The 11,982-nt window shown below is 32.4% G+C and overlaps 1 long non-coding RNA gene across 1 annotated transcript; it reads right to left on the bottom strand.

Moving 5' to 3' along the window:
- Positions 1–3,145: 3,145 nt before the first annotated feature.
- On the bottom strand, positions 3,146–9,439 carry LOC143070570 (uncharacterized). Its single transcript, XR_012976584.1, has 3 exons — positions 9,311–9,439; positions 4,093–4,307; positions 3,146–3,395 (listed from the first exon to the last, which is right to left on the bottom strand). It is a non-coding gene; the product is annotated as an uncharacterized LOC143070570 (long non-coding RNA).
- Positions 9,440–11,982: the final 2,543 nt, after the last annotated feature.

Here is an 11,982-nt window from a genome sequence, read left to right as displayed (position 1 = left end):
CAAGTGCAGCAAAGGATGTGAACACTTCCAAAGTATATTCATTCAGTTTGAATTCTTGACTATTAACCTCTTTTGTGTACGCCCATTTGCAGTGGTATCTTGATCCAAGGTACGTGTTATCTATTCAAGTGGTATTTTATTTGTACGGGTTTCCGATCCGATTTCCGGATAACTCAACTTTTTTTTAGTTCGTATGTTGCCCTATGGTTTTCAATAGTTTGTTAAGCACCTTCCATCCCTTATCCGGTAGTTTTGTAGATATTCGATCAGTGATGAAAATGTGTGACTCAATTTGGATTAAACAATTTTTTTTTTTATAATACATATCTCTATAAGACATGGATTTTCACTTTATGGAGTATAAAGGAAAACGCAAATAAAAAAATCAGTGAGAAAGTTGGGCAATTAGTGTATGATTTAGAGTTATTTAAGTCCAAAATAATTCAACAATCATATTATCCATACCAATTTGTTAAAGGGGCACTAGATATCGAGATAACGAGATATATTCTTTAATCATTAATGAAAGTGAAATGATAATAATTCGCTATAAGCAGCCAATATGGTTTAATTTTGTCAAAATAAGCTAAGAAACATTGATGATGAATTATTCACATGCAATTGAATAATTCATCTTCATTAAATCCATATTAATTTGATTTGACCTTCAATTTAACCCCTTAGATCGAGATGGATTAAGTATGAATTATGCGTGTTCAGTTATTAAAGGGAAATGAATGTCAACATTGAAAGCGGAATAAAGGTAACTCATTTGATTGAAAGATTCAATCCACCAAAAAATATTCTTATACAGGTAAAAACGGTAATTGACATATATTTTGAACTTAATCTGAACGTAATAGATTACCGTAATATGAAATTAAACATAACAAGAATAATCCAATTGCGCGAGTTCGCTATCTGTTTATATCGCTTATATGACCATCGGCAGTCGGTGGAGGTTTACACGATAGTTATTTGAAACGATTATACATCTGATCGAGCCCATGTTTTATATTTTGTTCATTTCATACTTTTTAACAATTTGGATATACGTTTAAGTATGTTATAAATCAAATATATTGATTGAGAATTTGAAAGCCATTACTTTTTAATATAGATTGATTTATTATTTTCCATGCAAAATCGCTGATATTTGAAGCTATAAAAGATGAAACGATGACTATTCAATTCTTGATACATTGAACAAGGAAATGACAATATCTGTTTTATTTCGAACAACTACAATGCAGTTGAATAAATAGCAAAAACGTAGTCACCAACGATTTGATTCCATTTGTTACTACAAATTTGATGCAGTGGACACGACGATATTTCCATATTCCAAAACAATAATGTATGATTGCATTGTCTGTACCAAGTCAGGAATATGACAATTGTTATCCATTAGTTTGATGTGTTTGAGCTTTTTATTTTCCTCAAGGTTCAGTATATGTGTTACTTAACTTTTCACGGTCTCCATCACGGATCGGATGACTGGTACGATGTATTTGTGTCTCATCTGACTAGTGACATGTGTCGCAGTCATAGATTTTTAGATGCTAGAAAAGTCGTCGTATCTGTAATTTTACCAATTGTGTTCTGGTCCTAATTGTGACATTATGGTTTGGGGTGGATTCATATGGTGGGTGATACATGCATATCAGGTATCTCTTTCCCTATCGGAGCACGCGTCTTGTTCTCATGTAAAGAGCATACGATTCCCTAAGTTGTGTTTGTGAATTAGGTGTGTCTTTTCATAAATTTGTGAACAACGGTTAACTACTGTTGTCTCTATTTATACACAGAAACAAGGGTGTATGTCTAACTTACATAGTGAAAAGCTATATGATTAAGTGCATACGATTCCCTAAGTTGTGTTTGTGATTTAGATGTGTCTTTAAATCAATTTGTGAACAACGGTTAACTACTGTTGTCTCTATTTATACACAGAAACAAGGGTGTATGTCTAACTTACATAGTGAAAAGCTATATGATTAAGTGCATACGATTCCCTAAGTTGTGTTTGTGATTTAGATGTGTCTTTAAATCAATTTGTGAACAACGGTTAACTACTGTTGTCTATATTTATACACAGAAACAAGGGTGTATGTCTAACTTACATAGTGAAAAGTTATATGTTTAAGGGAACTTTTTAAAAAAATTAAACAAATAGATCTGTAATTAAGTCATCCTCAAGGAAATGGATCTTTTTTTAAAATAATTCAATCACAAACGTATGTTTGAAATAATGTCAGTACCAATGCACCGAATACTGAACTAATGGTACTCTCTGGACTATCAGCCTACATATAGATAGAAAACTGAATAAACACTTTTCAAATGTGATGCGTCCGAAGTGCTTTTATGAACATACTTTCATCACGAAAGCTCATATCAAAACAACTTGAAAGCAGAGGAGGTATTCATATTAGCACGTTATTAAAACTTATTCGTGTACTATTGTCAAGAAAAACTAATCAAATGGCTTTGAACATGGATTTGAATGTCACATCTAGAAATTAACAATGGGGGTCGGTTGAAAACAAAACTTTACAACAAAAGAGATGATTTCAGCTTTTCAATTGTGAACTTTCCATTTCTAAGTAGCAACATTCCAGCAGCACCTGCAAACGGGGTATATATCTCCCGATTGATACGATATTCCCGTGCTTGCATTTCCTATCATGATTTTCTTGATAGAGGGTTGCTGCTCACAAGGAAGCTATTAAACCAAGAGTTCCAAATGGTAAAGTTGAAATCATCCCTTCGTAAATTTTACGGACGCCATCACGAGTTGGTTGACCGTTATGGAATAACCGTTTCACAAATAGTATCGGATATGTTCATTACGTCGTAACTATAATCCCCTCCCTTGAATGAATGTGACATACCGAATTAGACTATTTACTGGATTTGTTATCACATAAGCAACACGACGGGTACCACATGTGGAGCAGGATCTGCTTACCCTTCCGGAGCACCTGAGATCACCCCTATTTTTTTGGTGGGGTTCGTGTTGTTTATTCTTTAGTTTTCTATGTTGTGTCATGTGTGCTGTTGTTTGTTTGTCTTTTTCATTTTTAGCCATGGCGTTGTCAGTTTGTTTTAGATTTATGATTTTGACTGTCCCTTTGGTATCTTTCGTCCTTCTTTTAGAAAAAGCTTGTTTTAATTGTTCTCTTTTAAACATGTACAACCATTGAACAAAAACAATAGTAAACGTATTGTTTTACTAGCTCTAAAACAATTGATAATTGTCTATTATCCTTCCTCTTGGTCCGGCTTCTTTACTAATCTAAATGATATAAATACGGCAAACGATTTAGGAAAATGTGGACCTTTAAACGCCATTGTGATGTTTCCAAATTTAGGCTTAGAACAGCTCGGGTTACCTAAAGCAAAGTAAAATACAAATGACAAATTACATAATCATTAGAGAACATTAATTTTATTTCGAAATAGTATACGAAATATTATACATGTACATGTTATGTGTGGACACATGCAGAGCAGGATCTATTTACATTTCAAGAGCACCTGGGATCAACCCCAGTTTTTGGTGGGGTACGGTAGTGCTCAGTCTTTAGTTTTCTTTGATGTTTCTTGTGTACTATTATTTATCTGTTTGTCTTTTTCATTTTTAGCCATGGCATTGTCAGTTTATTTTCGATTTATGAGTTTAACTGTTCCCCTGGTATCTTTCGCCCCTCAATTCATAGTTTATAAAACAATTTGGGCTGATAGCTCACAGTTTAATGCCTGGATTGAACAGATTATCGGTGAGCAATCAACGGAGGGATGTTACAGTACAACGCGTATGTAATACATATAACACAATCAATAGTTAAAGTAAAATAAGTTGTAATAAGCAATATTTGTATACTGTATTAGACATTGTGAGCAGTACCTTCCATTACAAAGAAACAGAAGCTGGCTGTGCATTGGCTAGCTTAAATCGTTATCAAAAAGGTAATTTAAATTCTTTGAATGTCAAAGAATAAAATTATTTTTATTATTCACTGAAATAATGGTTGTCAACATCTGTTTTATATTGATAATAAAATATATAAAAAATATATATTCAAATACCTGGCTTAGGGAGTGGTAGCCATGTTAGTTCACCATCATTGTTCTCTATGATATCAATTGTAGTGCTTGAAATCCTTTCGATGCAAAGGGAATGCTCCTTTTCGATGTTCTCCGGTTGAAACTGTGTTTCAAGATACCTTATAGGCATATTCCAGGGCAAGGTACCATTCGTACAGTTAATTTTTATCTCTTCTGTTAAATTTGACGTAAACTTGCTGCAATATATATCACAATTGATATAGATAAAAAAAAATATCAAAACAACGAAATAAACAGGAAAACATTTAGAAACTCTTGGTCTTTTAACGTCTTTTAAATAGAATTTACGGAATGACTTTTACAAAAAGTTATCATGATTGAGTGATCATATTAAAACAATACTTTATAATTTGCATAAGAACCGAAACAATTGAAACGATATGTGACCAAAAAAGTAAAACAATTAAAAGCCGTCTAAGGTCAACTTTGTCTGAGGGATCAAAATCTCGAAGCAAGTCTGTCCTGTCATGCGTGCATCATCCGACATGCATCCTTATCATTTCAAAAACAATTATTCTGACGAAAAAAATAAAGAGTGTTTCCGTATCCTGAATTGTTAGTCGGTTCGGTTTGGCATTTACTATTATTACCTAGATAGAAAAGAGTTAATTGTATCTTATTTTAACCAGCTTCTAAATTGATGAAAGAACTGATAAGCCATTAAGTAATTAGGGTCGAATACGCATAAGTAACACGAAAAGGAAAGTTTTATTTCAATTCGGTTCACATATAACACATCATAACCAGTACAAACATAATCTCTTGTGAGATTTTTACAGGAAATAAATATGTTTTTTATGACGAAACAATGTGCATTTCAGCTTCGTTGCACAAAACAAGGAAGCTATTAAACCACGAGTCTTAAAAAATAACCCAAATCCGTGAAGAAGAGTTTCAATACAATTGTTACATTATGATTTACAATAGAAAATAATAGTGAAATATAGATTATTTGTTTGTAATAACCTAGGCTATTCAACTCATGTTTAACTAAGTAGCTTAACGAAGAAGTTTGCAACCAATACATAAAATAAAAGCAAAAACTCCCTTTATCGCGTCTGGCCAATAACATGAAACCATTTCTATGATCAGCTGTTAATAAACAGATGTAAGAATTGTTGTTTTTGTTTAGAAGTGTCAAAGGGCTTTACATTTACATCTGATAATCTTAATTTTATTGCTTTAATATACTTCGTACAAACTATATTACATACTCTAATTCGTTATTTCAGTAGTGGTAAACTTAGTTACAGTCCGTATTATCAACAGCCGGGGAAAACAATGTGTACACGTAAAATCAGTTGATGTTTGCACTAACAGAACTTGCAATATTTAACGATAAAAAAAAAAATTTTTGAATCTGTTAAAAAATCTTTTTTTAACAATTTTCAACTGGAAAATATTGATAGTTTGAGTGAATGTTTGTATTGTATGTATTATTCATTTTGATGTAATTAAAATGATTACCTATATAATGTTATATAGACTTAACGATATATAGTCAAGACTCCATGATTGAGAATAAACTCATCATAAATACGAGTATTTGCGCCAGACGCGTGTTTCGTCTACAAAAGACTCATCAGTGACGATCGTATAAAACAAGTTAAAAAGGCCAAATAAAGAACGAAGTTGAAGAGCATTGAGGACATAAAATTCCTAAAAGTTTTGCCCCATAAAGCTAAGGTAACCTATGCATGAGATAGAAAAGCCTTAGTATTTCAAACATTTAAAAAGTATTGTATCCGTTAATTATTATTAACATATCAATAATAATTAATTACAACACAGAAGTGCTGACTACCGGGCTGGTGATACCATAGGAGAATAAAAACCCCATCTGCATCATATTTTAAAGTGAAATATAGTTATGAATCCACATTTGATGGTATTATGATGGTATTATGATCCACTTTGTATAAAAGGGAACATCATAGCAAACAAATAAGTTTAGGTGCGTTTTGCATAAGCTCGAATATCAGTTTGGAAATTATTTTTGAAATATTCCAAGCCTATTCTCTCTTCATTTTCAAAACAAATGGTCATCCCTTCATCATGCAGTCATATCACGTTATTATATAACTGAATCATTGAAACGATTATCTCTGTCCCCTATGATACCTTATGATATAAAAGGCATATCAAAGAAAATAAAATCATCGTTATATGGAACAAACATTGATATAGATAAAGTGGTATACATAGATTTGCGTTAGATATTGACTCTCTGGAATTTTGTCCGGTCTACATGTACAACATTTTTCAAGATATTATGCAATTATCTTTGTTTTCCTATTATGTTATAATTTTAAGTTGCAGCGGTAACGTTTGTTGATAGAACAGAATATATATCGCAAACCAAAATCTAGAAGCACCTAGAGATCATTTTATTCGTAAGTCTCTTAAGGGGAGTAATTCCTTCGAGGAGTCAATATATGTTGTTTTCGTATACTTTCATTTGATGATTATTTTCGTCTTTCGACAGTTTATTTCTATCTATTATAAACTTACCAATACAAATAAAGCACCGCATCTTAATTACTATCTATACATGCAATAGTAGTTTAGCAAATTTTTGTAGAAATCTATTATATGTTAAGCCTTACCTTGAAGTTAATGCACTCCCGATGAGAGCTAACAGGGGTCACAATAGAGATTTCAAACACAACAATAAAAAATTTGAAAATCTGAGAATCAGATGAATCAATTTAGAATGGGTCAGTAGGCGATAATTCGATTAAGAAACTGAAATTCAAAGTAATTTTTGTTGCTTTCAGGTGAAAAGATACAAACGACTTCAGTTTTCACAAGTTTGGCAGTTTTGTTTTGAAAATGTGTTTTACTAGATTAGATTGACAAAAAATCTATCAGCATTGAAAGAGATTCTCCAGAAATACTGTGAAACTGTTTTCTGCATCAGGCATAGATTACCTTAGATGTATCTGGCAAAACTTTTAGGAATATTGGTCCTCAATGCTCTTCAACTTCGTACTTTATTTGGCTTTTTTACTTTTTTGGATTCGAGCGTATATACAAAATTTAGTCCTGGTATCTATGATGAGTTTATTTACTCGCGTAGTGGTGTTCACTATATGTGGATTCTAGATTAATTCTTTCAAAACTTTTGATTTTTAAACCTTTTATACCACCATTCCCTACGTTAAATTGAAAAATCATCTACAATAAAATAATCGACAATGGTTTTCAACATAAAAAAGGTTGCATACGCTATCATTTTGTAGCTTTCTGATACCATGCGACATTTTTGTTAATAGTGAACAGAAAGGTAAAACATGCTAAACAAGTGGTCAGTTTGATAGAGTGTCTAAATGATAATTGTTTATTGAATTTGGAGGAAGAATTTTTCAACAGATTGTCGGCATTCCTATGGCAACGAACTGTGCGCCTCTCCTTGTCGACCTTTTCTTACTTTTATATGAGTCGAACTTCCTTAAGACATTTGTCAAACAGAAGAAGATCAAAGAAGTAAGATCATTTAATTCCACATTAAGATATGTTTTTGATGTTCTTTCTATTAACAACCCAAAAAAAAGAGCATTGAGGACCAAAAATTCTACCAAAAAGTTTTACCAATTACAGCTAATGTAATCTATTCCTGCAGTAGAAAAAACTAAGTATTTCAAAAATTCAAAGTTTTGTAAACATTTAACAGGAACTGACGATGATTATCATCTGAATTACGTGTTAGTGTTCTTTAATTTGTCTTTATGTGATATAACTTTTACTGCTTAGTCTTTTTTTGATATAATCCCTTTGATGTTGCTCAGTAGACACTTGTACATCCCGTCATTGTGCAACTGTGCAGTGGGAATTTTTTGCATTCTTGTTTTTCGTTATTGCTATTTTGTTTTTCTTTGTTGTCATATTTGGTTGATTGTATAGTGATCAAGATTATCACACAATATGTTGACTGCTGTTCCCCTATTTTTGACATTTTAACCCATTGTGTCTGTTTGTTTTGTTAACACATTTTTGCCATCACACTGGAGTTTTATGCGACTGACAAATAAGTGAGGTTTAGCTAGTTTAAATCTTAAGTTTATCCACCATGTTCTACATAAGAAAATGCCTGTACCAAGTCAGGAATATAACATAGTTACCATTCGTATGCTGTGTTTTAGCTTTCGATCTTGTCATTTGGTTAGGGACAATTCGTTTTGAATTTTCTTCGGAATTCGGTATTTTACGTTATGAGATATCAAAAAATCAAAATGAAGAAAGTCCTAACTTTGTTCAAGAATTTGATGTTTATGACTTCAGAAACGTTATGTCAACATATGGACCAATTTCAATTTTTTTTTAAACAGTTATAATTATGCATTTGAATTAACTGTATTACCATCATTACTTATTGTTCCGATTAAAAGCAATACAAAATTACAAAAAAAAGTATTTTCTACCAGAAAAATAAAATGTCATCGTCACAGATAGGTCATTTCTGATGATACTCAATATAAAGGTGTTATATTCATTTTGTCATCCATTATAACAGGAATAAAAGTTAGATCAATGTGCAAGTTATTTTTTTGCTCATTCGGTTCTGTTAAGTATAAAGCCTGATCGGTATGAAACTGTTCTTGAATGATAAAGTTGCAATTGTAAAAAAATGAGATAAATTAGGTACTGGTCATTAAATTCTAACAATTAAATTTTTATTCAAAGGGTTCAAAGCTGTATCGTTTTAATCATAGAAAGTGTAATGCAAGACATGTCTTGAATTTAACTTTATTTAGAACATATTTCTGAATTAAAATTTCATTGGACATTTTAGAGTTCCTGGCTTTCTTATCGCATAAAACTTTCCACCACTGACTTTCCATTTTTATTTAGACCTAAGTGAGCTACAATTTGACATTTAGGAGGATTTGGTGGTATTTGAAGAAAAATGGCAGGACAGCATTTTCGAGTAAAAAAATATAGTCAGGATGAGATACTTTGCAAAGAAAAGCAAGATGACAATTTTTTTTTAATAAAAAGTCAGGATAAACTAATAAAAAAGAAAGGCAGGACCGAATAGAGTGAAAAATAAAAAGACAGACCAGAGATTATAACTTTAAAAAATCATGACAAAACTTTTCATCCTAGCCCCTTCCCCACCTTTCCCCCTTAAAATCAAATGATAGCTCTCTTAAGATTAAACTAATTGAACTATACTAACCTGGATAAAGGTCTGTTACATGGATGAGAAATGTTGTAAGTTGCTGTCACTGCAGAACTAAAAATACAAACTATACCTATGAACAATAGCATCCATCCAGTTACCTTGTCCATAGCTAAATAGTTTCTTCACCTGTTTTTCTAGCAGTATGCTTCATTAGACTTAATTTATTTTGTACAACTTCCGTTACAGCAATATGTCTTTGTTCTAACAATAAGTCAATAACGTGCGTGGAGGTAAGTAAAATATATTATATAATCACACCTTGAAGACCTGTTTTAATTAAACGATTCAGATTTAATATCAAATCAATTAAAGATGCAGATGGACATGGGAGGACTTATTCAGAAAATTGCGTTATGAAGCTTAAACAATGCACACATTAAACGAAAAACAAGAGGCGTTTTTTTTTTTTAATTTCATGTATTGCTAACCTTTTAATCTATAAGATTATAAGATTATAAAATAGTCTAAGATGCATAATTTAGTTGTTATTTTGCTTTGGACTAGCTCTCAGTAACTGTGAGTACTCTCAGATCGTTACGTAGTGTCTTTCTGATGCTGGGATGTACAAGTACCTTGCCACGTCCACTCTGTGTTTTTTGTTAGATGTACATGTATTTATATATGTATCAATCTGATTAGATAAGCAAAACTGATTATTATGGTTTGTTCCTATGTTGTACTGTTACTACACTGTCCATGTTTAGGGAAGGGTTAGGCGTGCCCTCTAACATGTTAACTCCACCACATTCTGCAAGTTTGTAGGGAGCAGCCATCTAACTTAAAGAGGGGTTATAGATTTTTGTCTGAGTCAGAAAATTATTTTTGCGCAAAGTTTTTTTCTGTTTTTCACCGCTATCAATCAAATTGTTTTGTTCAAAATTAAACACTTTAACGTATGGGGGAAGTTCCTTTAAATAAGTCAAAAATAAATTTATCAAACACGTATGTACCATTCCCGACTTAAACATCGTAATTTGAAATATTTCAAGACATGCTTCCTCTTCGTATGTGCTGTTTACAGGTCGAAAACATTCCTGGTTAATTTCAATAAAAAGTCATAAAAAGAGATTTATAATTTACGTTTATAGATATAAAATTAATAAAGTTGTAAAAATGGTTTGATAAACATTTTGAATTAGAAATGAGAGAGAGAAAAACACACTGCAAAGTTGTTGTTAACTTCTGTGTTAATGGTCTCTGTTGAAGGGGTGTCTCATTGGCAATCATATCACATCTTCTTATTTTTATGATTATCCCCTGGTGGTTAATGAAAAATGGTCAGCATATTACTGACTGAGATTGCTATGACTTCACACGGTCTATTTGTGGAACGAGTGTCAGAGCCATTGCTAACTGTATACCTGAAAGATCATCAATACAACATATTTGTTATTAAAAAAATGAACGTGTAATAACTAAAAAAAAATTACATTTCAAAACATTCCCTTCCTCCTTCGATCATTTTAGGACTGATCATAACTTAAGTTACTATGACTATATACAATACTACGGTGTAGAATGGTAACGGACTTGTCGGGTTTTTGTCGGCGTTTCCACACTAATCGGGTTTGGCAACGGACTTATCGCGTTTTGATTTAAGACAGTGTGACACAAAATGAGCCAAATAGACGAAAAGAAGTCATTAGTGTTTATGTTTATATGATCAAGGAAGGCACCGATGATCTAACCTACTAGTTCAAATTATGCTGAGTTCATACGTAATTCGAATTCGATTCGCATTAATTACTTCGAATTAGTTTAATTCGCATTCGAAACGTTTTACGTCCTAACGTCAATTCTAATCGAATTACAATGCGCTTTACTGTCCAAACGACGTTAACTTTTAATTCGTATTAACAAAAACGTATTTCTAATTCGAATTGGGTATTTCGAATTAGCCAATTCGAATCAATTCGAATTAAAAAAGAAGAGTGTGTGAACGCATTTAGCGAATTCGATTCGCATTCGATTCGAATTCAATTCGAATTAAATGTCCGTGTGAACGAGGCATAACTATCACGTCTTGAAAGGCTTTCTTTGACGCCTTACATCGTCACAGAAGGGCGTCAAAGCAAGCATTAAGAATAACCTTCTCAGACGTCATAATTATTTGGACTAGAACCCTCCCTGCTATGAGGCCGAGATACTGATAGAATCCCACACATTTGCATTTGCTTGTGGATTAATAAAGTATATCATTGTGTGATGTGTGATTAATGTATAAAGTCAGAAGTGTTGAACAACCATACAGGCGGAATAATAACATAGACTGACTGAGAAGATATGAATTTCCATATTCATTTACGCACAAAAAGTCCGGTGCCACAAATTTTCCAAATTAACCTTCTGTTGATTACATTGAAACGTTGATAACATAACTAGACAACAATCAAACGAAACAAATAACCAAAAGACATCTAGACTTGAGTTACTGTTACATGTTCACGACGGGTGCCACATATATATTATAGGGTAGGTGAGGTCACCCCAAGTTATTGGTGGCCGGGTTCGTGTTGTTTAGTCTTTATTTTCTATGCTGTGTTTTATGTCCTATTGTTGGTCGGTTATAACCATGGCCGTTTGTGAAGCTTATTTGTTCGCTGATAAATATTTGCATAAACTTTTGTTGTTGCCTTTAGATTAACAGCCGGAGAAGGGGTTCAACT

This window comes from Mytilus galloprovincialis, chromosome 4, assembly GCF_965363235.1.
Source record: "Mytilus galloprovincialis chromosome 4, xbMytGall1.hap1.1, whole genome shotgun sequence".
Classification (NCBI taxonomy): domain Eukaryota; kingdom Metazoa; phylum Mollusca; class Bivalvia; order Mytilida; family Mytilidae; genus Mytilus; species Mytilus galloprovincialis.
Note: the sequence above shows the minus strand (reverse complement) of the source record. Positions and strands in the feature narration are given on the sequence as shown.